This window comes from Leptonychotes weddellii, chromosome 9 (genome assembly GCF_054177405.1).
Source record: "Leptonychotes weddellii isolate Sample4059 chromosome 9, ASM5417740v2, whole genome shotgun sequence".
NCBI classification, from domain to species: Eukaryota; Metazoa; Chordata; class Mammalia; order Carnivora; family Phocidae; genus Leptonychotes; species Leptonychotes weddellii.
Window position 1 is genome coordinate 49939464 of NC_138377.1, and position 24163 is coordinate 49963626.

The window sequence follows — 24163 nt, forward strand, 5'->3', positions numbered from 1 at the left end:
TTTCAGAGCCGTTCTGTGCCCACCCGAAAATGGTAGAGGCAAGATGGACAATCAAGATCATGGAGGGGTTTCACAAATATAACAGCCCACCGTATGCAAAGTAGCATAGGTCATATAACAGAAGACGAACATGAATAGTTCAATGTCTTGAAATGAATTGTTCATATTTGTCAACTTCTAGCAGCACTATCTAACTTTGCTATAAACAGGCATGGTTATATCAATATTCATAAGCTAGAATCAAGTATAATAAAATATTTTTTACCATTTTACTTAGGAATGTAAAATTAATGATACTTATGCATGATATGAAAAGATGAGCAGTGCCTAAAAATTACTATGCAATTATTCTTTTATTTTTTTTAAAGATTTTATTTATTTATTTGAGAGAGAGAGAGAGAGACAGCATGAGAGGAGAGAGGGTCAGAGGGAGAAGCAGACTTCCCGCTGAGCAGGGAGCCTGATGCAGGACTCGATCCAGGGACTCCGGGATCATGACCTGAGCTGAAGGCAGTCTCCCAACCAACTGAGCCACCCAGGCTCCCTATTCTTTTATTTTTTAACTTATACTGGGTAGATAATGGAGGCTATAACATGCCAGAAAACCTCCCCCATCACACACACAAAAAGTAAACACATAACATAAAGCAATATCACATACAGTAATTTATGGTCAAACCACAATAGTTATGGTCAGGAAAAATACGAAATAAAAATATATTGAGATAGAACAAACTATGCATATACACATGTATACAAAAACTCCAAACTCTTCTGAAGGTATAAACATTGAGAACTCATGAAATAGATCATATTAAACAAGTTCTTTTCTAAAAAGTATTAAGATAGATTGCCTAAATTCATTAATCAGTTAATGTTAAATACTATTCCACTCATAAAGAAGGATGATTGAGTTTTTGAAAAAGCATATAGAACTGGAAATCTTTTGGGGCCACCAGAGTCCTGATGAAATATATTGGGAGAAATCTCATGAATCTCTTTTCTTTAATACTCCACCACATCCTAATACGGTGCTACTCATTCTAACTCAGTGCCGTTACAGCTATGATGTACAGAATGAATGTTACTCTTGTTTTTTTTAATTTGAATTCCAATATAGTTAACATACAGTGTTATATTAGTTTCAGGGGTACAATATAGTGATTCAACACTTCAATACTGAATGCTACTACTTGTAATCTCAGGCAAATCATTTAATTTATCTTAATCTCTGTTAAATGGGAATACAGTAATTCCCAGTTATACATCATCTTGTTGAAGATAGAATGAAATATAAATGGTGAAAACATGTTACAGAAAACCTACCACCAAGCAGATAATGGAAAAAAAAATCATGGAGTTTAAACCTGTTGTAACTTCCTGTGAAATTCAAAGGTAAAATAGGAAGGTAACATTTACAAGTCTAACAATAGACTAGTAATTGGGAGGTAATCAACAAGTGGTAGTCTTTACTATAATGTTTATCTTATTTTTAAAAGACATGATCACTGCCTTCCATTAATGAGGAACAGGAAATATTCATGCTTGGAAAATTAATGAAAATTAATAGGTAATAAATAGTACTTAAAAAGTACACATACTATAGAAATTCAGAGAAAAAACTTCAGTTCAAGTTGGAATAATCAAAGTAAGCTTCACAAGGATGTGCTACTCCAGCCTAATAGCTATCAACCTCAGAGCATTTTATGTGTTCCAAATGTGGCTTCCATTACTAACCATAGTTACCCAGACTGAAATCCTGATTTTTTTGGTAAGATTTATTTATTTGTTTGTTTTTTTTTGCGGGGGGTGGGTAGAGAAGAGGGGGGAGAGGGAGAGAGAGTCTTCAGCAGACTGCACTGAGTGCAGAGCCCAACACCAGGCTCCATCTTATGACCCTGAGATCCAAGAGTAGGGCACTTAACTGAATGTGCCACCCAGGTGCCCCTAAAATCCTAAATTAAAAAAAAAAAAACTATTCCATACAGATCATTTTCATCTGAGTCTATAAAACTTGCAGCTACTGAGTGGTTTCTATGTGTCTACATGGGATGTGTCTCAAAAGTTTTTAATGAGTTTCTCATTTTATATTACTTCACAAGTGAAACCAAATAGAAACCAAAGCCGAATATGGGCAGATGGTGTGAGTGCTGAGAAGCTAAGCAGCAGAGAAAGCATTTCTTGAATTAATCAAGTTCTGTCAGAAGAAGTGAAAAATGTCTCATTTACTTCCAACTATGAGCTCATCCTTTGAGGTACTGACTCAAAAGTGTAACCTTTTGTCTAACATTTATCTTCAATTTGCCTTTTGTCTGCCTTCAAATATATTATTAGTTATTATTCTTTTCCAGATAAGATATAATTAAGTTGGGAGTCATATCATATTTGAAAGTATTGACTTATTAATACTTCTTCCTAATATATATTACTCTCAATAGTCACCAAATTTCAATGTATACAAATTCATGCTCACTGAAAGGAATAAATAAAGTTTACACTTTACTCAAAATCTTAATCTATTGACTCTCAGCATAAGTACCAAAATGTATTATGTAAAAATGCTACTGTTATAATTTGTGCAAACATTTTCAGGAGTTGGTATATTATTAAATCTTGATTCAGGAACATAAAATGACTCCCTTTTCTATGAATTTCCAGGTAAAATGAGTCCATGAATATAAAAAAAAAATTTTGATCTACCCTTTGAAATCAGATGTGCTAAATACACATTCCTCAGAATATGAAAGTTTCTATGGAGTCAGGAAAGATAAGGAAGATGTGGTGGGGACCTCCACACTTTACCAGTTCCCTGTTTCTAGTTGTGCAGGGGAGATCCCTCGACTGCTAACCGGTGCAGTCCCCATCTTTAAAGATCACTCTGTGAGAAATTACACGAAAAGTCAAACTCTACATAAAGTCCTGCTTTTATGCAAAGACCTGTCTCCACTTGCTCTCAATATCCTGTAGCTATCTGCTGGAGAGGAAGTTCGTCCTGCAGCATTCTTTGAATAAAAGGTCCACCTAGCCAATTAAACTTTAATCATATCTTATATCCCTATCTAGAGAAATCTATCTTAAAAGCTACCATGGAGCAACGCCTGGCTGACGATATCATTTAAGCGTCCAGCTCTTGGTTTCTGCTCAGGTCATGATCTCAGGGTCCTGGGATCAAGCTCTTGTCAGGCTCTGCATTCAGTGGGGAGTCCACTCGAGATTCTCTCTCCCTCTCCCTCTGCCCTTCCCACTTGTGCTCTCTCTCTCTCCCTCTAAAATAAATGGATAAATCTTAAAAAAAAAAGCTGCCATAGGAGAGTTTATAAGCCTCTGGTTCTGAAATCATACCAAACTGGGTATGGTAGAATTCCCAACTGACCTTGCATTGACTGTGTTACATAATCATTGTGTGTCATTTCTCCATGTTTTTATCCCAAAAATAAGTATAATCATAAAATGCACCCAATAATATTACAATTAAGAAAATGCATGTAAAGTGGTTAATGTAAGATACTTCAGAGGGTAAAAACTCATATTAGCTATTATTTTAATGTTATTAATATTATATGATTATATTATAATCTTATCTCTATAGTTGTTCATTGTAAAAATGTCAGCCAAAATATTTGCCGTAATGTGTAGTCACTGACATAAGAAATATTACTATCCCCCTGTCTCAGACTTAGAAAGGTGAAATTTGGTTATGGTCTAGCTTTCACTTATTACATAAATTACTTACTAGAGTTCTTCTGTGAAAATTTTTTTTCTTCTGTAAATTAGGGAGCTTGATTTCTCATGACATTTATCTTGGCAGTCATGAAGTACAACTCTAATCTTGTCATAAAGGATGTTGTAGAGGTAAACCTGAAAACTGTAAGACTAGAAAGAAAGGAAAGGAAAATAAAAAGGAAACAAAAAAAGACTAATTTAAAAAATTGTTAGAAATGAAGAAAGAAGGATAATCTTATGTTCTAAAAGAAGACTGTTTACTAAAAGCTAAAATATGGCTGCAATATGGCAATTCCTAAAAAAGAACACTGAATACCAAATATGTATAGCTACATATATTCACCACTTAAAATTTTGATCAAATAGTAATTATTCTTATAATAGTGAATAACATTAAAAAGTAACATGTGGGGTGCCTGGATGGCTCAGTTGGTTAAGCATCTGACTCTTGATTTTGGCTCAGATCATGATCTCAGAGTCGTGAGATCGAGCCCTGTGTCAGGCTTCATGCTGGGTGTGAATCCTGCTTAAGAGTCTCTCTTTTGGGGTGCGTGGGTGGCACAGTTGGTTAAGCCTGACTCTTGGCCCAGGTTATCTCAGGGTTGCGGGATCAAGCAGGCATTGAGACCCATATAGGCTCTGCACTCAGAGGGGAGTCTGCTTAAAAGACTCTCTCCCTCTCCCTCTGCCCCCTCCCCCCCATGCTCACTCACTCACCCTCCTTCTCAAATAAATAAATAAATCTTTTCAAAAATTCTCTCTCGGAGGACATTAGGAGAAGGAAGGGAAAAATGAAGGGGGGGTGAAATCGGAGGGAGAGATGAACCATGAGAAACTATGGACTCTGAGAAACAAACAGGGTTTTAGAGGGGAGGGGGAAGGGGGGATTGGTTAGCCCGGTGATGGATATTAAGGAGGGCACATACTGCATGGAGCACTGGGTGTTATATGAAAACAATAGATCGTGGATCACCACATCAAAAACTAATGATATATTGTATGGTGACTAACATAGCATAAAAAAAAAAAAATTCTCTCTCTCCTTCTCTTCCTATCCCCCACTAGCTTGCATTCTCTCTAAGAAAAAAAAATTAAATTAAATTAAAAAAATAAATAAAAAGTAACATGTATCATAAAATATACAAAATAGTGTACTTATGTAAATGAAAGATGAAGATGACTAATTATATAATTATATAACATTTTACTATTAAATGTTAGACTAATATATATATATATACTACATATATATATATACCAACACATATATATTAAAATAGTAGCAGTCTTTCCGATTTCATCAATACTACCATATGACAAAAAAAAAAATGAAACAGTAAAATTAGAGCATCATATGTATTTCAGTATCCAGTTGTTGTATATATTTATCGTTGTATGCTTATACTCTTCCTCTTGGGGAATTTCTCATGGTCTATCTTTATTTTTTTTATTTTATTTTTTTATTTTTTTTTAAAGATTTTATTTTTTTATTTGAGACAGAGAATGAGAGACAGAGAGCATGAGAGGGAGGAGGGTCAGAGGGAGAAGCAGACTCCCTGCCGAGCAGGGAGCCCGATGCGGGACTCGATCCCGGGACTCCAGGATCATGACCTGAGCCGAAGGCAGTCGCTTAACCAACTGAGCCACCCAGGCGCCCATGGTCTATCTTTATTAAGTGAGCAAATACTAGTGATTAGGAAAGAGAATCTGGGACAACTTCCTAATTGCTAACAGTGTAATTTTAGATAAATCATTTAAATACTCTGGTCTTCATTGGTAAAGTAAGGAAAAAAATAATGACTCTTTAAGTGAGATAATAAAGTACTTGGTACACTGCTTAACACATGAAAAGGGTTATTGTCACTATCATCATCAACATCACCAGAAGTTCTGTAGAGATGGTGTTGCTTGAAGCCCCTATAATCCACTGAAGGAGCATTAGTGAGATTTAGATGATGATATCCCTAGTTCACTGCTTATCAAATATTACTGTTTTATTCTGCTTCAATTCCCACAGATTTTGTTCATTTTGACCTCCACATCTTAGGAATTTTTAGCATACTAATGACACAGTTTTATTTGAAAGCCTTGTTACCAAAGTAATTTAGTTCATTTGAGAGATTTCTCCTAATGCTTACAATATATTATTTATAAAAACATTAATCATGGGTATTAAAGAGGGCACGTATTGAATGGAGCACTGGGTGTTATATGCAAACTATGAATCATGGAACACTACATCAAAAACTAATGATGTAATATATGGTGATTAACATAACATAATAAAATAAAATTAAAATATTAATTATACTTTAAGTTTTTAAGGTGCATTTGTTAGAGTAACCATAACAAAGCATCAAAAAAGTGGCTTAATCAACAAATTTATTTTCTCACAGTTCTGGAGCCATAAGTCTAAAATCAAGGGGTCAGAAGGGTTGGTTTTTTCTGAGGCCTCTCTCCCTGAACTGTAGATGGCCATCTTCTACTTGTGTCCTCACATGATCTTCTCTCTGTCACTGTCTTAATTTCCTCTTTTTATAAGGACATCAATCATATTGGAATAGGGGCCACCCCAAAGACCTCATTTATAACTTAACTACCTCTTTAAAGATCCTATCTCCAAATACAGTCATCTTCTACAATCTAGGGATTAGAACTTCAATTTATAAATTTGGAGGGGATACTATTTAGCCCATAATAGTTATTTAATTCATGAAAAACTACAGTTTAATTCCTTGTAGTTAAATTTCATTCTGTATTTTATGCTTGTATTTTTTCCTTTCTTAGGACTTAGTCTTGGCTTTAATCTTTTATAGCATTCACATGATGACATTCTTTCATCAATCATAACCAATTATTTTGAGATTAGCCATTTTTTATGGAAATCTCTTTAATAGAAACAAACTTGACTTTTCACTTTTTTCTCTATTACAAATATACTTAATCATAAGCCAGTTTTTCTTCCTAAATGAAATCTATTGCAACTTTCAAGAAATACTCAGTTTTCATAACATGATAGACATCCTTAGACATCTCTAAGTTTTAAAATGATTGGCAGAGGTTGGCATTTCATGTGTCCCTATATTATTTTCTATTTCATTAGATATGTGATATATGGCCAGAATTATTTGTATCCCAATCATAAGCTTAGGTGCCTAATTTTTAATTTTATGTATATACTTTGTAATAGCAAGTTAAAGAAGAATGTGTACTGAGGTATATCCTATTTTTTTTTTTTTTTGGAAAAGCCAACAGAGACTGGAAATGCATTATAAATATATTGGATTTATATTAAATTGGATAACCACAGTATTGGTTAAGTTCTATTTTTATTGTTATAAAAAGATATAGAGTATATTAAGTAATGGGCAGGGCTGACCAAAAGGAGGGTGAATGTGCAAACTGTGCAAGATCTCCAATTCTCTGAGGGCATATATCTTAAATTCTCGATATATATTAGTGGGATTATATATACAATCTTTTTATTTGTGTTTGTTACATATTATTTGTAATATATAAACATTCACAATGTTGTGGCAATTTAATAGTTTTTAAATATGTCAAGCACCTCAAAATGTGGAACTTATCCAGAATTATTCTTATTCCTGTAATGTACTCATGTTAGGGGTATGTATGTTATAAGTGTACAGGAGAAGCAAGAAGTCCAGCAAAAGATTTAGAACATCATCGTGGGTTGCAGCACTTGCAAGAATGGAATGTTAGCCAGCCCCAGGAGGTATGAAAGCAGTGCATTTGTTTCAAAAATTATTTCACACAGCAACAGAAAATCTTGGTCTAGTATTATTATTTCTCTTGAATACTATAAGCCTTAAAATATTTAAAAATCTATGATGAATAGTGATTTTTCACATTTAAAAATTGTTTTTAAAAAAGAAAAAAACTGTTAAAGAATTGCAGAGTTGTAGAATTGACAAAAAGCAGCATAAACATTTTTTTTCATCAACCTCATTCCATGGACAAGGGTGCTGAAGCATATTCATTCAAACAGCATGTAGTGCATGTGAGCTATTATATACCACCTCATTTCTAAGCATGTGTGGATTTGGTTCCCACTTCTGCTTGTAGCCTACACTCTCTGTCCTCACTCGTTCAAACCATCCCTCAATTGTTAGGCTACAGCCTATTCTTTGTTTAAGATTCAGTTTGACACCACTTGGTATCTTGTAGTATGAGGTAAAGATAATGAATTGATAAGATTAATGGTTAAACAACAAAAAAAATAAACTTAACCATGCATAGTGAAATGCATGCTTCATAGTTTCATATAAAATGAAATAATCAATGTGTACTCTATCATCAAAATTTAGCTTGATTTTATTAAGTAATTAATTTCACAGTAAATGTTCATTATCACCTACTATTTGCTATATGCTATACACCATGCTAGAAGTTGAGGAAATATTTTTGTTTATAATAAGAATAAAGGAGAACTAGAGCAAACAATAATTGAGTTCAAAATAAATTAGCAACTCAATATGAGGAACACTTTTTACTTATTAATGTTGTATTAAAAGCTTGTTATTCAATCAACCCCTCCTCAATTTTTCTTCATGTGGATTTAAGAAACTTTGACATCAAAAGACTTAGTATGATGGATTACACCAGCAAGAAAGGATTGCTCTCTGTAATGCTCTATTGCTGGGCCATTAAAATTTCTGGGCCATTAAAAGTCTTTTATTGTAATATTGAACATTTATAAGAGAAGGATGTGGTACAATTTAAAGGTTAAATAAGAACAGCTCCAGTAATTATAGCAATAATAAGACTATCAATATCAATATTTACCAAGTGCTTACTTAGTGCAAAAAATGAGCTAATAAAAATATAGGAATTATCTCACTTGATAATAACCTAGCTTATTTCATATTTAGAAATTAATTAATTTTACACTTGCACACACACACATATATATAGAAAAGCCATGTTCATTTTGCTTTCTGTTTGCCATATCACCATTTTCTTCCTTATATATACTTTTGTCATAAAAGAAAAAAATATTTTTAAGTAGTTTAAATATTACATTTTCTAAATAAATTATCTCTGTCTTACAATTAGACATTCTTAACAGGATGCATAGAGGAATCTAATGGCATTCAATCAAATCATATATCTCACTGACAGCTTTAACTTTTAGAATTTTGATGGTGGATGACAATAGCTAAGGGAAAAGATCATCAAAAAAGTCTCTAAATTGACATTTTCACTGCTAATGGCATTACCTGGAAAGAATAACAATATAGTAACTTTCTTCTTACATAATGAATACAAAAAATATATCCAGGTATAGGTTATAAGAAAATGCTATAATTTGTATAATTGCTATTATTTGCATTGCTTTAAAAAGAACAATCATTTAAGCACTAAATAAAGTTAAAATATTAATTCCACTTAGGAAAGAAGACCCAAGTGTTTGTGAGAAGGTGTGCTATGATTTTTTTCTTCTGGAAAATTTTGAAATAAACTTCAAACGTATTTTGCTTTATGTTAGTCAATGTAGAAATGTTAATGAATGCATCTTGTTCATTCATTTATTCATTCAACAAGTTTTTATTGGGCAGGAAATATCTGCCAGATCCATAGCAAGAGATACATACTTCAGTGAGCAAAACAGAACTGTCCCCATTCAAACAGCCTGTTGTCTAGGAAGGCTAGCTAAGCATGAATCAAATGCCAAAATAAACATAAAATTATAAATATGACAAGTGTTCTGAATGAGAGATACATGGCACAATGGAAAATATAAAATAGGAGAATGTTATATGGTCTGCATAGTTAGGCAAGCCTTCCCTAAGGAAGTGGTTTTTGAATTTCAATTTGCAGATTGTGTTTTCCAGGTAAAAAGAATGGTTACAGTTTTTCTCCCAAGAAGAACTGGAATATGAAAAGGCTTATGACTCCAGGAACCTGATTATTAACCTGTAGGCTACATTAAAGATTTAGATTATTAAAAACAAAGGGAAATAATGGAAGTGCTTTATGAACATAATCAGATTTCTGATTTCATAAAAACACTCTAAGGGAAACAAGACTGTTGAAGGTAGACAAGTTAGAAGATAGGAAGCTAGATGGTGGGAATAAATTTCAAGAGTAGACAGAGTCAACATAACTTAGGAGGTAAAATTCACATGGTGATAGAGTTGTATATGCAATAAGTATGATTGAAATGGTGGAGTTGACTCCTGGGTTTTCTGGCCACTGAACTCAGGGTGGTTTTGTGGCATGCAAGAGGAACATTGCATTATGATGAGGGGGGGAAGGGAAATACTAAATGTGTGCACAACTAATAACAGAGCTTCAAAATATATAAAATCAAAATTTTAAAGGAGAAATAGAGAAATCTACAATGATGTGAAAGGTTTGTTTTGGTTTGTTTTTAAATATTTGAACAAGTAGGCAAAAACTCATTAAGGATATACAATTTTGGGACAAAAGATAATCCCTGAAGATAAGGAGAGCATTTTTGGTGTAGCGGTCTTGTCAGAAATCAGCCCATGGCTTCTTTAAATAATTTAGTGATACCTGATTATCTAAAAGATCTCCACTTATTTCCATTTTCTGTGTCCTAATCTTCTGGTATTTTGCTACATTTAAGATAGAAGACAACTTTGAAAATTCTTGGAATTACAAGATAACACTAGTTATCCCAAGAACCTGGGACAGAAAAAAGTTAAATAGCCTCAAAACCAGACTCAAAGAAATCACCCAAAAAGGTTAAAAAGAAAGTATCACCTTACTAAATTAATATAGTTGTATAGGAACTTCTTCAATGAATTAATATTTTCAAAATGATCTGAACAAAACATGGAATAAATGATTGTTAGTATGATAATGATGTTTCAACTAAGCAATGGAAAAATACCATGGGTAACACAGAAAGGTTAGACAAAGAGTAACTCCCTAGCCCACAAAACAGCAGTTTAGCCTTATTACCAATATAAGTACATGTAAAGGGGGGGAAAGGCACTGTGAGAAAGGACAATCATCCTTAATAAGAAATAAAAAATCTGGTAGTCCATGAGGTAGAACAGGTAGATTATATCAAGAACTGAGCAGACACAAGAAACACTGATCTAGGAAACCAAAAGTGTCTAGTTGGGTATTCTTTAAAAGGCAAAAAGGATTAATTAGGCTTCACCATGACTTAGGACAAATATCCTTCAATACTATCAATTGATCTCTTTTTTATTCAAATCAATGCCCTCCCCATTCCTTAGTTACTCAGCTTCCTCCAGTATCATAATGCTAGGACAGCAGATGCTATGCATACTGAACAATTGGGTAATTAAAAAGATTATCTAGGTGTGCCTGGGTGGCTCAGTTAGTTAAGCATCTGACTCTTGATTTCAGCTCAGGTAATGATCTTGGGGTTGTGAGATGGAGCCCTGTGTCAGTCAGCCTCTGTGCTCAGGGTAGAGTCTTCTTGTCCCTCTCCTGCTCCTCCCCCTGCTCTCCCTCTCTCTCAAATAAATAAATAAATAAATAAATAAATAAATAAATAAAAGAACTTATTTTTTAAAAAGGATTATCTATCTGCCCTGGACATTTAACAAATTGGCATTCTTAAGTGTTGGTCTCACATACATTATGCTAACAATGATCTTTCTCACATATGAGCATCCCAATTAACTTTATGGACCTACACAAGTGAGTATAAGACCTGAACCCTAAAAAATTCAACAATAGAAGCTAACCCAAGAAATATCTAGTACTTAGGCTTTCTTGATGACATCCTGATGATTCAACACACCCTTCCCTTAAAATGTCTATAGGCAAATATCTAAGGACTAATATTAGATGAACAGCACAAATCTCTCAGGAAACATTCAAGAATACAAATATACAGGTAGCCAAATTAATCTAGATTTTCAAAGAAACAAGTTACATATGGACAAAGAGTGAATAAGAAATGCAATCTCTATTTTTATGTTGTCTTCTTCCCTGAGAAAATTGCTCTTCGATGTATAAGAAATATGTATGAAAAAAACTGATAAAAGCAAATGCAAGATAGTTTCTAAGTTCTTAATAAACAACTACAACTTTGGGGAGTTTAATGAATTATATCACAGGGTACTGAGAAACTCTCAAATAATATCTCTGAAATGCTGCTAGTAATTTTAGAAAAATCATGAATAACATCAAAAGAAGTAAGTATAAATAAAACCTCATTAAAATGGTGGGATGCCAAGAAATATGTAATGGTAAACATGGGGAAAGAAATTTGTTGAAGAGGAAGCATGTAGATATATAAAGAAAATTAGTGAATATCAACTATAATGAAATTGCTAAATCAAGTATAAAAAATGTGTTGACGTCTTGTTCATTGTTACTAGACTTGAATATAAAGAAAATATGGTACATTTATCATAAATAGATATTAGCAAGATGCTCAACAAATTCTATTTTGACAACTCATATCACTTTGTTAATATTCCAAGCCCACTAATCAATTGTCTGATTATAATTTAGATTGCTGAGTAGTCTGATTTATTGAAAGAAAATATATGGATCAGAATTTTCAAGTATTTGTGTACTTTTTATATAATTCTGTCAATTGTTATATACATCTGTGTTGTGAGAACCTGGTTAGTGAGAGTTCATTCTTAAGAAACAAACCTAATCTCATTTATGTTGAAAAAGGAAAAAAAAAAATTCTGAGTTTATAATCCTGAGTCCTAAAGTTAAAATCAAGATGACTTCCCCAGGGGTGCCTAGGTGGTTCAGTTGGTTAAGTGTCTGCCTTCCGCTCAGGTCATGATCCCAGGGTCCTGGGATCAAGTCCCACATCAGGCTCCATACTCAGCAGAGAGCCTGCTTCTCCCTCTGCCCCTCACTCTGCTTGTGCGCTCTCTCTCAAATAAATAAATAAAATCTTAAAAAAAAAGATGAATTCCTCAAACCCAGAAAAAGTAAGGAAGTAATACATATTAGAGCAGAAATAAATGACACAGAAACTTAAAAAAAGTAATAAAACAGATCAATGATACCAGGAGCTGGTTCTTTGAAAAGATCAACAAAATTGATAAACTTCTAGTAAGACTCATTTAAAAAAAAAAAAAAAAGATGAGATAGAGGATCCAAATAAACAAAATTACTAATAAAATAGGAGAAATAACAACCAACACCACAGAAATACAAACAATTGTAAAGAATATTATGAAAACCTATATGCCAACAAATTGGACAGCTTAGAAGAAATGAATAAATTTCTAGAAACATATAACCTACCAAAGGTAGAAGAAAGAAAAAAAGAGAAAAAAGGTAGAAAATCTGAACAGAACAATTACCAGCAATAAAATTGAATCAGTAATCAAAAAACTCCCAGAAAACAAAAGTCCATGACCAGATGGCTTCAACAGGCTAATTCTACCAAACATCTTAAGAAGAGTTAACACCCATTCTTCTCAAACTACTTCAAAAACACAAGGGGAAGGAAAACTTCCAAATTAATTCTATGAGGCCAATATCATCTTGATACTAAAACCAAATTAAGACACATAAAAAAAAAAGGACTTCAGGCCAATATCTCTCATGAATATAGATGCAAAAATCCTCAACAAAATATTAGCAAACTGAATCTAACAATATTTTTTCTGATAATAAATACATTTTTTATTATGTTAATCACCACACATTACATCATTAGTTTTTGATGTAGTGTTCCATGATTCATTGTTTGTGTATAACACCCAGTGCTCCATTCAATACATACCCTCTTTAATACCCATCACCAGGCTAACCCACACCCCCACCGCCCTCCCCTCTAGAACCCTCAGTTTGTTTCTCAGAGTCCATAGTCTCTCATGATTCATCTCCCCCTCTGATTTCCCCCCCTTCATTTTTCCCTTCCTACTGTATTTTTAAAAAATCATACATCATGATCAAATGGAATTTATTACTGGGATGCAAGAATGGTTCAATATTCATGAAACAATCAACATAATACATCACATCAATAAGAGAAAGCCTTAAAACCATATGATTATTTCAATAGATGCAGAAAAAGCATTTGACAAAGTAAAATATCCATTCATGATAAAAAAAAAAAAACCCTCTACAAAGTAGGTCTAGAGGGAACATATCTCAATATAATAAAGACCTTATATGAAAAAGTCACAGCCAACATCATACTCAATGGTGAAAAACTGACAGCTTTTCCTCTAAGGCCAGGAATAAGACAAAGATGTCCACTCTCCCCACCTTTTTTTTTTTTTTTTAAATTAAGTAATCTCTATATCCAACATGGGTCTTGAACTCACAACCTAAGATCAGGAGTCATATGTTCTTCTGACTGAGCCAGTCAGGTGTCCCTACTCTCAACAGTTTTGTTCAACATACTACTGAAAGTCCTAGCCACAGCAATACGACAAGAAAAGGAAATAAAAGGCATCCAAATATCCAAATTGGTAAGAAAGAAGTAAAACTCTCACTATATGCAGATGACATATTGTATATAGAAAATCCTAGAGACCCCATATAGAGAAAACCCTAAAGACCCCACCAAAAAACTACTAGAACTTATAAATGAATTCAGTAAAGTCACAGGATACAAAGTCAATGTACAGAAATCTCTTGCATTCCTATATACAAATAACGAAGCAGCAGAAAGTGAAATCAAGAAAACAATACCATTTGCAATCACACCCCAAAAATAATAAAATACTTAGGAATAAACTTAGCCAAAGAGGTGAAAGAGTTGTACTCTGAAAACTATAAAATACTGATGAAAGAAATTCAAGACAATGCAAGGAAATGTAAAGACATTCTATGCTACTGATATGGAAGAACAAATATTGTTAAAATGTCCATACTACCCAAAGCAGTCTACATATTTAATGCAATCCCTATAAAAATACCAACAGCATTTTTCACAGAACTAGAACAAATAATCCTAAAATTTCTATAGAACCACAAAAGACCTCAAACAACCAAAGCATCTTGAAAAAGAAAAACAAAACTAGAGGTACCACAATTTCAGATTTCAAGTTATATTACAAAGCAGTAGTAGTCATAAGGGTGTACCTGGGTGGGTGGCTCAGTCAGTTAAACATCCAACTCTTGGTTTTGGCTCAGGTCATGGTCTCAGGGTGGTGAGATTGAGCCCTGCTTCTGGCCCTGTGCTCAGTGGGGAGTCTGCCTGGAATTCTTTCCCTCTGCTCCTCCCCCAACTCATGCACGCACACTTTCTCTCTCTCTCATATAAATAAATCTTTAAAAAAGATAATGAAATCTTGCCATTTGCAACAAGGTGGATAGAGCTAGAGAGTATAATGCTAAGTGAAATAAGTCAGAGGAAGACAAATACCTTATGATCTCACTCATATGTGGAATTTTAAAAAACAAATGAGCAAAGGAAAAAAGGAAAAGAGGGACAAACCAAGAAACAGACTCTTAACTATAGAGAACAAACTGATGGTTACCAGAGGGGAGATTGGTGGGGGGATGAGGTAAATAGGAGAATAGGATTAAAAAGTATACTGATCATGATGTAAAAAATAAAATGAAAAAAGAGAGATCAATATGTGAATTGATGGATGTGTTCATTAACTAGATAGTAGGAATCCTTTCACAACATATACCTATATTCACCACAATGTATACCTGAAATAAATTACAATTTTATTTGTGCATTATACCTCAATAAAGCTGGAAAAAAAGAGAAAAAAGATTAATTCCCCAAGATAAACACAATTTTATATTCTCTATGGGCAATTGCTCATCTCACTTTTCCTGTCTGCCTAATGAAGATTAACTTCTGTTGGACAGCATCAAAAATTTACAGTCTTCTAAGACTATTGACTAGTCCCTCTTTAAATTAAGGTCTTTCAAAATAAGAAGTGACTACTTATTAAATGGGTAGAGGAAAAAAGATAGGAGTGGATCCAATTCTTCTATTACCATATTCTTGATATTTGGGGTGAAAATTCATTGCTCTGGGCTTGCTTTGCTATTGGATCAATATGTCTAACCACTCCTTTGCTATAGGACACCATTAGTTATTATTGCCTCTCTACTTTCAGAGAGAGCTGGAGGATCAGAGCCAGATCAAGTCTCCATCCACTGAGGAGGGCTTTAAGCAGATAGCAACAGTTTAAAGATTGCCAGGACTCAGAAATTTTTTTAAAGATTTTATTTATTTATTGGAGAGAGAGTGAGTGAGAAAGAGAGCACAAACCAGGGGGAGAGGAAGAGGGAGAGGGACAAAGAGACTCCCCATTGAGCAGGGAGATGTGGGGCTCGATCCCAGGACTGGGATCATGACCTGAGCCAAAGGCAGACGCTTAACCAACTGAGCCACTCAGGCGCCCCCAGGACTCAGAAATTTATAGTGACTGTCCCAAATTTTTCTGTCAATCAAAACTGATTTCTTACTACTCCCTACTCCAAGGCAGTTACTTCAGTAGTGTGTGAATGTGTGTGTGTATGTGTGTAAGAGAGACAGAGAAAACCAGGGTAGGGCACTGAAGTGTGGAAGTAGTTTAGAAGAAAAGAGCTTCTCTGAATTGGCTTATTTCCTCCCTAAGTACAAGGTTATAAGATAGAAGTCTTTTTTATTAAGATTTTATTTTTATTTATTTGTCAGAGAGAGTACAAGCAGGGGGAGCATCAGGCAGAGGGAGAAGCAGGCTCCTGATGAGCAAGGAGCCCAATGTGGGACTTGATTCCAGGATCCTGGAATCATGTTCTGAGCCAAAGCCAGATGCTTAACCGACTGAGCCACCCAGGCGTCCCAAGGTAGAAGTCTTGATACCATTAGTATAAATCTCTACTACTTAAGCTGAGTAATAATATAGCCTTAGTCTCCTACATTTATATAAATGGAAGAAACATCTAATATAAAGCACTTTACCATTTTCCCAAATCCCAGTGTTAAATAAACACAAGAAAATTTTTAAGTCTCTACATTTCTAATTTCAATTGACACTTGTAACATTAGGTGAATTGACTGCTTAACTGGCCACACTTAAATGTTGATATGGAATCACTGCCCATTTTGATGATGTGGAAAGTCACAGAGCCTCATTTTCTATCTTATTAATGACTTGCATTAAAATATTCAAGGCAAGTTCAGAAAATATATGAATTATATGAATTTGGTAGGTATGATGATCATGCTCCAAGATCTTGACAGGTTCAAGTGATGGGCCAAATTTAACAAGACGGATTTAATCAAAATAATTAAAAGGTTACACAAGGGATATCTTATGTCCAAAAATCTAATTGCACAAAAATGATTGGAAAGAAATGTGGCTTACCAGCAAAAAGTATGGTAGAAAATTATAAAGCAGCTTAGGCGTTTCAATTGATATTCTCTCAATACTAATTGTCAATGTCATAAGATGAATGTAAAAGCAAGTTTCAACTTTTCAATTGATTAAAAATAAACATCTACAATTTGATACCTGTTATAGTCAAACCACACCTAGATTGTTTTCTTTAGTTATACAATCTGCCTTTAAAAAAATATTAAAGATAGAGGGGTGCCTGGGTGGCTCAGTCGGTTAAGCATGCAACTCTTGATTTCAGCTCAAGTCATGATCTCAAGGTCCTGGGAGCGAGCCCTGCATCAGGCTCTGTGCTCAGCAGGCAGTCTGCTTGGATTCTCTCTCGTCCTCTGCCCCTCCCCCCACTCATGCGCACTCTCTCTCAAATAAATAAATCTTTTAAAAATATTAAAGATAGAAACACATCCAGAGAAGCATGATCAGTTAATAAGATTATAAGTCTTGAAAAATGTTATAAAAATAGTTGAAAGTCTCTAGATCTTTATTTTAAACGAAGGGATTTATGTGAATAAGGTAGAAATATTGTACATTCTTAAGGTACTACTGGGTGAAAGCTGGAAATAAGCTGATTTTAACTTCTTATGAAGTAAAAAAGGTCATGAGTAAATATTTGTAGAGTTTGTACTAGGTATCAGGTGTTATGTAATTGAACCTCAAGATAGTTGCTACTTTGCCTATTGGACACAGAAAGTGAGGGCTCAATTGAGTTTTTAGCCACAGATGTGACCATATCCAAAGTCTTCGATAATTCCAATTAACCTTTTTCTTATTACCAAAAGTTTTTCTAACTCTCAGATGGGCCCATAGGTGAAATGAGCCATCTGAAAAGGCAATGTTTTTCAAACATTGGAAATGTTCAATCATGGGATGAAACACCATTTGCTATTTAATGAATTCTACTAAAAATACCTTTCTTCTAATTTATCATCTTTACAAATACAGTGTTTCCTTTAGTAAGTGTGTTCAAAGCATTTCCATAAAGCCATGATTCTTTGAAGATTTTATGAATCTGTCATAACTAAACGAAGAATCCTATTCAACCAGAGTCAAGTCCTACACTAATGTTGATTCACTACTAAGTGAAAATAAAAATTAGGAAAGCACAGATGATATAAGCTCACAGACTTCAGAACTTTGGTCTGAAAACCTCTGTAGTCCATGTTTATACACACACAGACACACACACACACACACAGCTCATACATATATATGTGTATGTATTCACTAGAATTTCTTAATGGTTGCTAATTATAAATGATAATATAGTGCTTATAGATCATTTAATCTGTTCCAAGGACTATAATTCTACTCATAATAAGATATTTAATCCTCACAACAAATCCATGGGGCAGATTTTACAGATGAAGTGACTGAATTATTGAAACATTGAATTACTTGCTCAAGGCTGCACAAATAGAAAAGGCCCAAACACAATTCAAACTAAGAAGTCTTACTGCTAAGTACATACTCTTAACTACTAAGGATGCTGCCTTTCATAATTATTTGCCATGGTAATCAAAATAACAAGTAACTTAAATATAAATGCCTTACATTTTGAATTTTAGTTTTCATTGGGTGAGCATATAAAAAATGTAAATATGTAATATATGAAATTTTTAATAATATAATTTATTTTGGGGGTGCCTGGGTGGCTCAGTTGGTTAAGCATCTGACTCTTTATTTCGGTTCAGGTCCTGATCTCAGGGTTGTGAGACCAAGCCCTGCCTCGGGCTCCATGCTCAGTGCAGAGTCTGCTTCTCTTCCTCTTCCTGTCTCTCTGCCCCTACCCCTGCTCATGTTGTCTCTCTAAAATAAATAAATCTAAATATATATATAATTTATTTGGGGTAAGTGCCAAGTATTTTGTTTTATATTTTTAGCTTAACTTTATCACATAACGCCTTTATTTATTTAGCCATTGAATATGGAGCCCTCATGTGTATAATGACTATAATTTCTACTAAGCAATCTTACAAAAATCTAATGAGATCAGCTATACTCAACTAAAATATATAAAATCCTTACAATATGTTTGGCACTGCATTATAGGTTAGAGAATTTTCGACAAGAATACTAGAAGGTCTCTGCATATAAGGACCATACTATTTGGGTAGATAAAAGTTGAAAAATATTGCAAATCAATGTTATATACGCTATAATTATATAAAAGTGCAGGAATAGAACAGACTGTTTTGGGAAGGGCATGCCAGGCACTGCACTGGGAAATGGTCCAGTGAAACTTCAGCAGTATGTCAGCTGAGTAAGCCTTTGAAAAGTGGATATGGATTTAGCAACCAACAGAGACTTCATGTACAATAGGAGGGAGGGACTGTGTTTACAAAACATGAAGGAATAAAACAGCTGAGTGAGCAATGGAAACTATATATAATTCAGTACGGGAGTAAAAAATGAGGGTCAGAGTGATATAGGGGCTCAAGCTTGCAGAAGAGTGGGCAATATGTGAAGAGATACTGGTACTCTGTCCTATAGCCAGCAAGGATCCCAAGGGACAAGCTATGCAGTGTCCCAAATAGGAGAATGATACATGGATTATTCTGGTGGCAGTGGGGAGTATGAACTGCAGGTAGGGCCAGAGAGAACAGCTCACAGTTCTAACAGTTAGGAGGCTATGTTACTATAGTCTCTATAGTGTTTTGAGGACCCGAACTTAAATATGTAGAAAAGATGGAGTGAACGGGAGTTGAGGAAATTTAAGAAAGTCTAGAAGACCTGGCTTGAGTAAATAAAGGAATGATCGCACTACAAAAAAGATGCCTGGGTTGCATAATTGGAGGGATAGTGGTGCAACTAAACTGAATTCTAAATACAGGTCAAATAATTGCTTTGGTGAGAAAAAAAGAAAACACGTTCATTACTGGAGTTTGAGGGGCCTTGTGTCATCCATGAGAAATTTGAATATATGAATCTGGCACTCAGATGATAGATTAAACCAGTATTTTTGAACTTGTCGTTGGCAATTTAAAATTATGTAAGTCATTACAATCACACATGGAAAGTAAGTGAAAAAAATGGAAAGCCCTCCAACAAATATGAACTTATACACCAATGTATAAAGTTGATGATATTATTATTAAACACTTGCATAGTGGGATTGGTAAGAGAAGAGGCACTAATCTTTGGTTTCTTTGTCAGAGACAATACTGCTGTAATAATGATAATAAGGTGCAAGGCTTTAAGTTACAGATTGCAACAGATGACAAGACAGGCAATTTGTTTTGCCCAGATTCAGGCCTACCCTAGGGTTACCATGGAAGAAACTGGCACTAAATTACTATCAGATTTAGGTCAAAGCAATATCATGAGCTTTTTTAGGGCAGAAATTCAATGAATTTTTGTGGACAGCCTACAGAATCTTTTTTTTTTTTTTTTCACTTTACAGATCAGGCATGAGAAGAGCAGATATTTTTCTATTAGAACTAATTTATCCTGAAGCTTTCCCCTATCAACTTAATACTTCAGAAACATTTATTTTCCATCTACAACGATTAATTAGAAAATGTCCAACTGCTATAGAATTGGTCTGAGACTGAGCAAGCAGACAACACAGTAGGAGCCTAGCCATTAATATCTCATGGAATAAAGATGTTCATTTAAAAAAAATAATAACCTCTGAACTGCTTAGAGAATCCTTAACATAACCACATTTCCATCAGGTTCCCTTAGAGAGAGCAAACATGATCTTTACAGAAAATGCCTTTAGTTCCTTCCTGCAGTTGTGTTGACAAGAGCTCCCACTCCCTGGGTTATACAACGTCATTTGTATAGCAGAAAGTTCTCTGCCAATCAATGAACAAAGTAGTTGTGCTTTGTACTTTTTTAGTACTGTTTTATCTCTTTCCGCAGCTATAGAACAAACACACAAAGCAAGCTTAGGTGAGAAACGTCTAAAATTTAGTTGAAAAAATAAGTTTGTATATAGATGCAGATGAGAGGCAGGTCAAATCAATTCCATGAATGTTCAGTGGAGGAACTTCAGAAGACAACTGGAATAGCCAGAAAAAGCTTTGCGGTAGAGGTAGACATTGGGAAAGGCTTCTATGTTGTAAAAAGAGAAGAAAAGAAGAAAAAAAAAATCTCAGATAATGAATTGATCAAAGGCTGTTCAGGTTATCAGATTATGGTTGGTTTTGAAAGCCAGCATAAGGAATGTATAGTTGATAAAGTAAAATATTGACATTTCTCAGTTTAATTTTTTGAAGATTTTTTTTTTCCATCGACAAAGAACTTTATTTGTTCCCTCAAGAATAGAGTGCAGGGTGCCTGGGTGGCTCAGTCGTTAAGCGTCTGCCTTCGGCTCAGGTCATGATCCCAGGGTCCTGGGATCGAGTCCCACATTGGGCTCCCTGCTCGGCGGGAAGCCTGCTTCTCCCTCTCCCACTCCCCCTGCTTGTGTTCCTGCTCTCGCTGTCTCTCTCTCTGTCAAATATATAAATGAAATCTTTAAAAAAAAAAAAAAAAGAATAGAGTGCAATCTCCACTCCATGGCATACAAATTGCTCTGAAACCTAAATTTTGTTTATCTCTAAACCATCATCGTATACACTCTGGAACAGTCAATGAATAATTTATTCATAATTTCATTAACCACAATATGCTCTAAATAGCTTTAAGAATTTGCCCAAAATGTTCACTCTGTATGGAATATTTTCTTGAGTTGTCCAATCTATGAAAATTGTGCTCTCTGTAAAGTTTCAGTTAATGTTACCTATATTGTAAAAATTCCCTTTCCTATAAATTTTACTTACTTCCTTTGATCTTAGATCTATATATATTCACTTATCCATTTGTGTGTATGTGTATACACTCACATATACAACTAATATAATACTTGTTAATTCAGCTCAGAAATTCAGCTGTATTAATTTCCCCTCCTATATTGTAAACTTAAAGACTCATAATATTTTAAAATTATTTTCTGTAGCCCATATGCTTAACACAATTTTTCCATGAGAAACACTTAAAAATATGTGTTAAACACATACACACAATATATACACACATGCAGAGCAGAATTTAATTCACAATCCACGTTTTTCATAATAGATGTTAAAACAAACCTCTATGGACTTTACCAGTGGGACTGATTATGATGAGAACATTCAAATACATCGACCATGTTTCAGATAGCTAGGGAGACTCCACAGTTTGTGTTCCCCTTCCACAGTAAAGAATTAGTGCTAGGAAGTAGTTTCCCAGCCTTTTGACATTTAGGTCTGGTGTTCTTACTGATTCTTGCCAACAGCATACAAATCGAACTGGTATGTGTTAATCCCTCATTTTATAAAGAGGCAGGTGTTCCTTCTCTGCGATCTCCTTTTTTTTTTTTCTTCCACAGGCTGAAAACTGAGGTCAACAAAGCCTTGTGGATAGCAGAGCTGGATCCAGAGAATCTTCACATGGAAAAAGTTTAAGGTTCACTTTGATCCGGCAGGGAAACTTTAAAGTGTAAATTATACTCACTGTGCAGTGCTGGCCTTTTCTACTCTCCAATCAGTCCACCAGTCCATCAGTGACTAAGGGTACCCATTGGTGATATAACTCCCACAGGCACTTCTGACTCTCTGTGCGTGTATGTGAAGTGGTTGAAGTAACTCTTGGAAATTTCCTGGAAGAGAGTCACAAGTATAGCTGTTAGAAGCAAAAGAACACAGGAACCAGAGGAGGCATACATAGAAATAGTGAAAGAGACCTGATGGCATCTGAGCAGAGCACTGATAGCATCTGCTACACATACTATGTAGCCAAAAATCATTTGGCCATAATGAGTATGACTAGTGCCCCAGTAGTACCTAATACAACTTCCTACCTAGGAGGAGATTCTAACCAGAGATCAATGGCCTTCTTTTATACTATTTTCAGAAATCTCAGGAAAAAAATAACTATTAGAAATAATAACTGAAATTGATAAATTATGGTTTTTAATATTCATAAGCATTCATATAGATACACATAGGAATAGGTCATGTGAATCGACCCTAAAAGTAGCACAAGTGGAACTCATTATTCAGAGATTACCTCTAGCAATGGGATCTGTCCTATGTCAGAGCCCTGCAAAGAAGAGTGCTACCATTGAAGCCTCAGTTATTTCAGATGATGATTTCAGATGGTTGAATTTTCCATAAGAACTAAAATTTAACCTCAAAAATTCACAGACATATCAAAATTTAAAGGGTCAGATGGTTCAAAATTAGCTTACAGAATAGGATGATTGGAAAGCATCCCCTTTAATTGCCCAAAAGTAGTCAAGACTCTCTCGCCTTCACTAACAATGACTCCATCAAAGACTGACTGAAACGGTATGAGTGAAAGTGACTGTGAGTAAATTCCCACAGGAGTCATGGCAGATGTAACATCAACAAAAGCAGGAGAATTAACAACTAGTGACTCTCCCCTCTATACTAGAGACTTGGACATAGTTATGACTCCAGGAAGTTTAGTTATGGCACCAAGCCAACAGCAAAGACAACCTCAGAGGTGGAGGCAGGAAGCAATAAGCATCTAGAGGCCAGTTTCAGGATCCACGTTGGTTAGAATCCCAGTCATATATACATGGATATTCAGACACTTTTGTAATGATGATGAGACCTCTAAAAATATCATTGACAAAACCTCTTCATCAACTGGAAGACCCTTGGGGTAGAGACAAAATGTTGATTCCCATGTTATTTACTGACGGAAAATAATGGAGCAAGGCAACAGTATAAAAGAAGGCAAAGAAGGGTAAGAGCATCTTGCGAATGCTGCTGAAAATGGAACTAAACAGAAAAAAAGTTGTTTCATAAGGGTGGCCAGAAAGGAAAGATACGTAGGAAAAAAAATATTATTCTGGTGTTATAGAATTGCCTCACTTTGAACTAAAGAGACTGATCAGATCATAAGGGCGCCATTAGATTTTCTTTCAAGACATTAAATATGAGGCTCTACGTAAAGGATTAATGAGAACCAAGAACATATGTAAATCCCAAGAAAATATATGAACCCCTGGAGCAAAATATAGCTATATTGGCCAGTTATTAAAACAAGCTAGGTGAAAATCTTTGTTTTCTAACTTTCAAAACACTGCTCTTTCATGTATATGACACCATCCATCATTTCACCATCCATTGCTTTTCTTG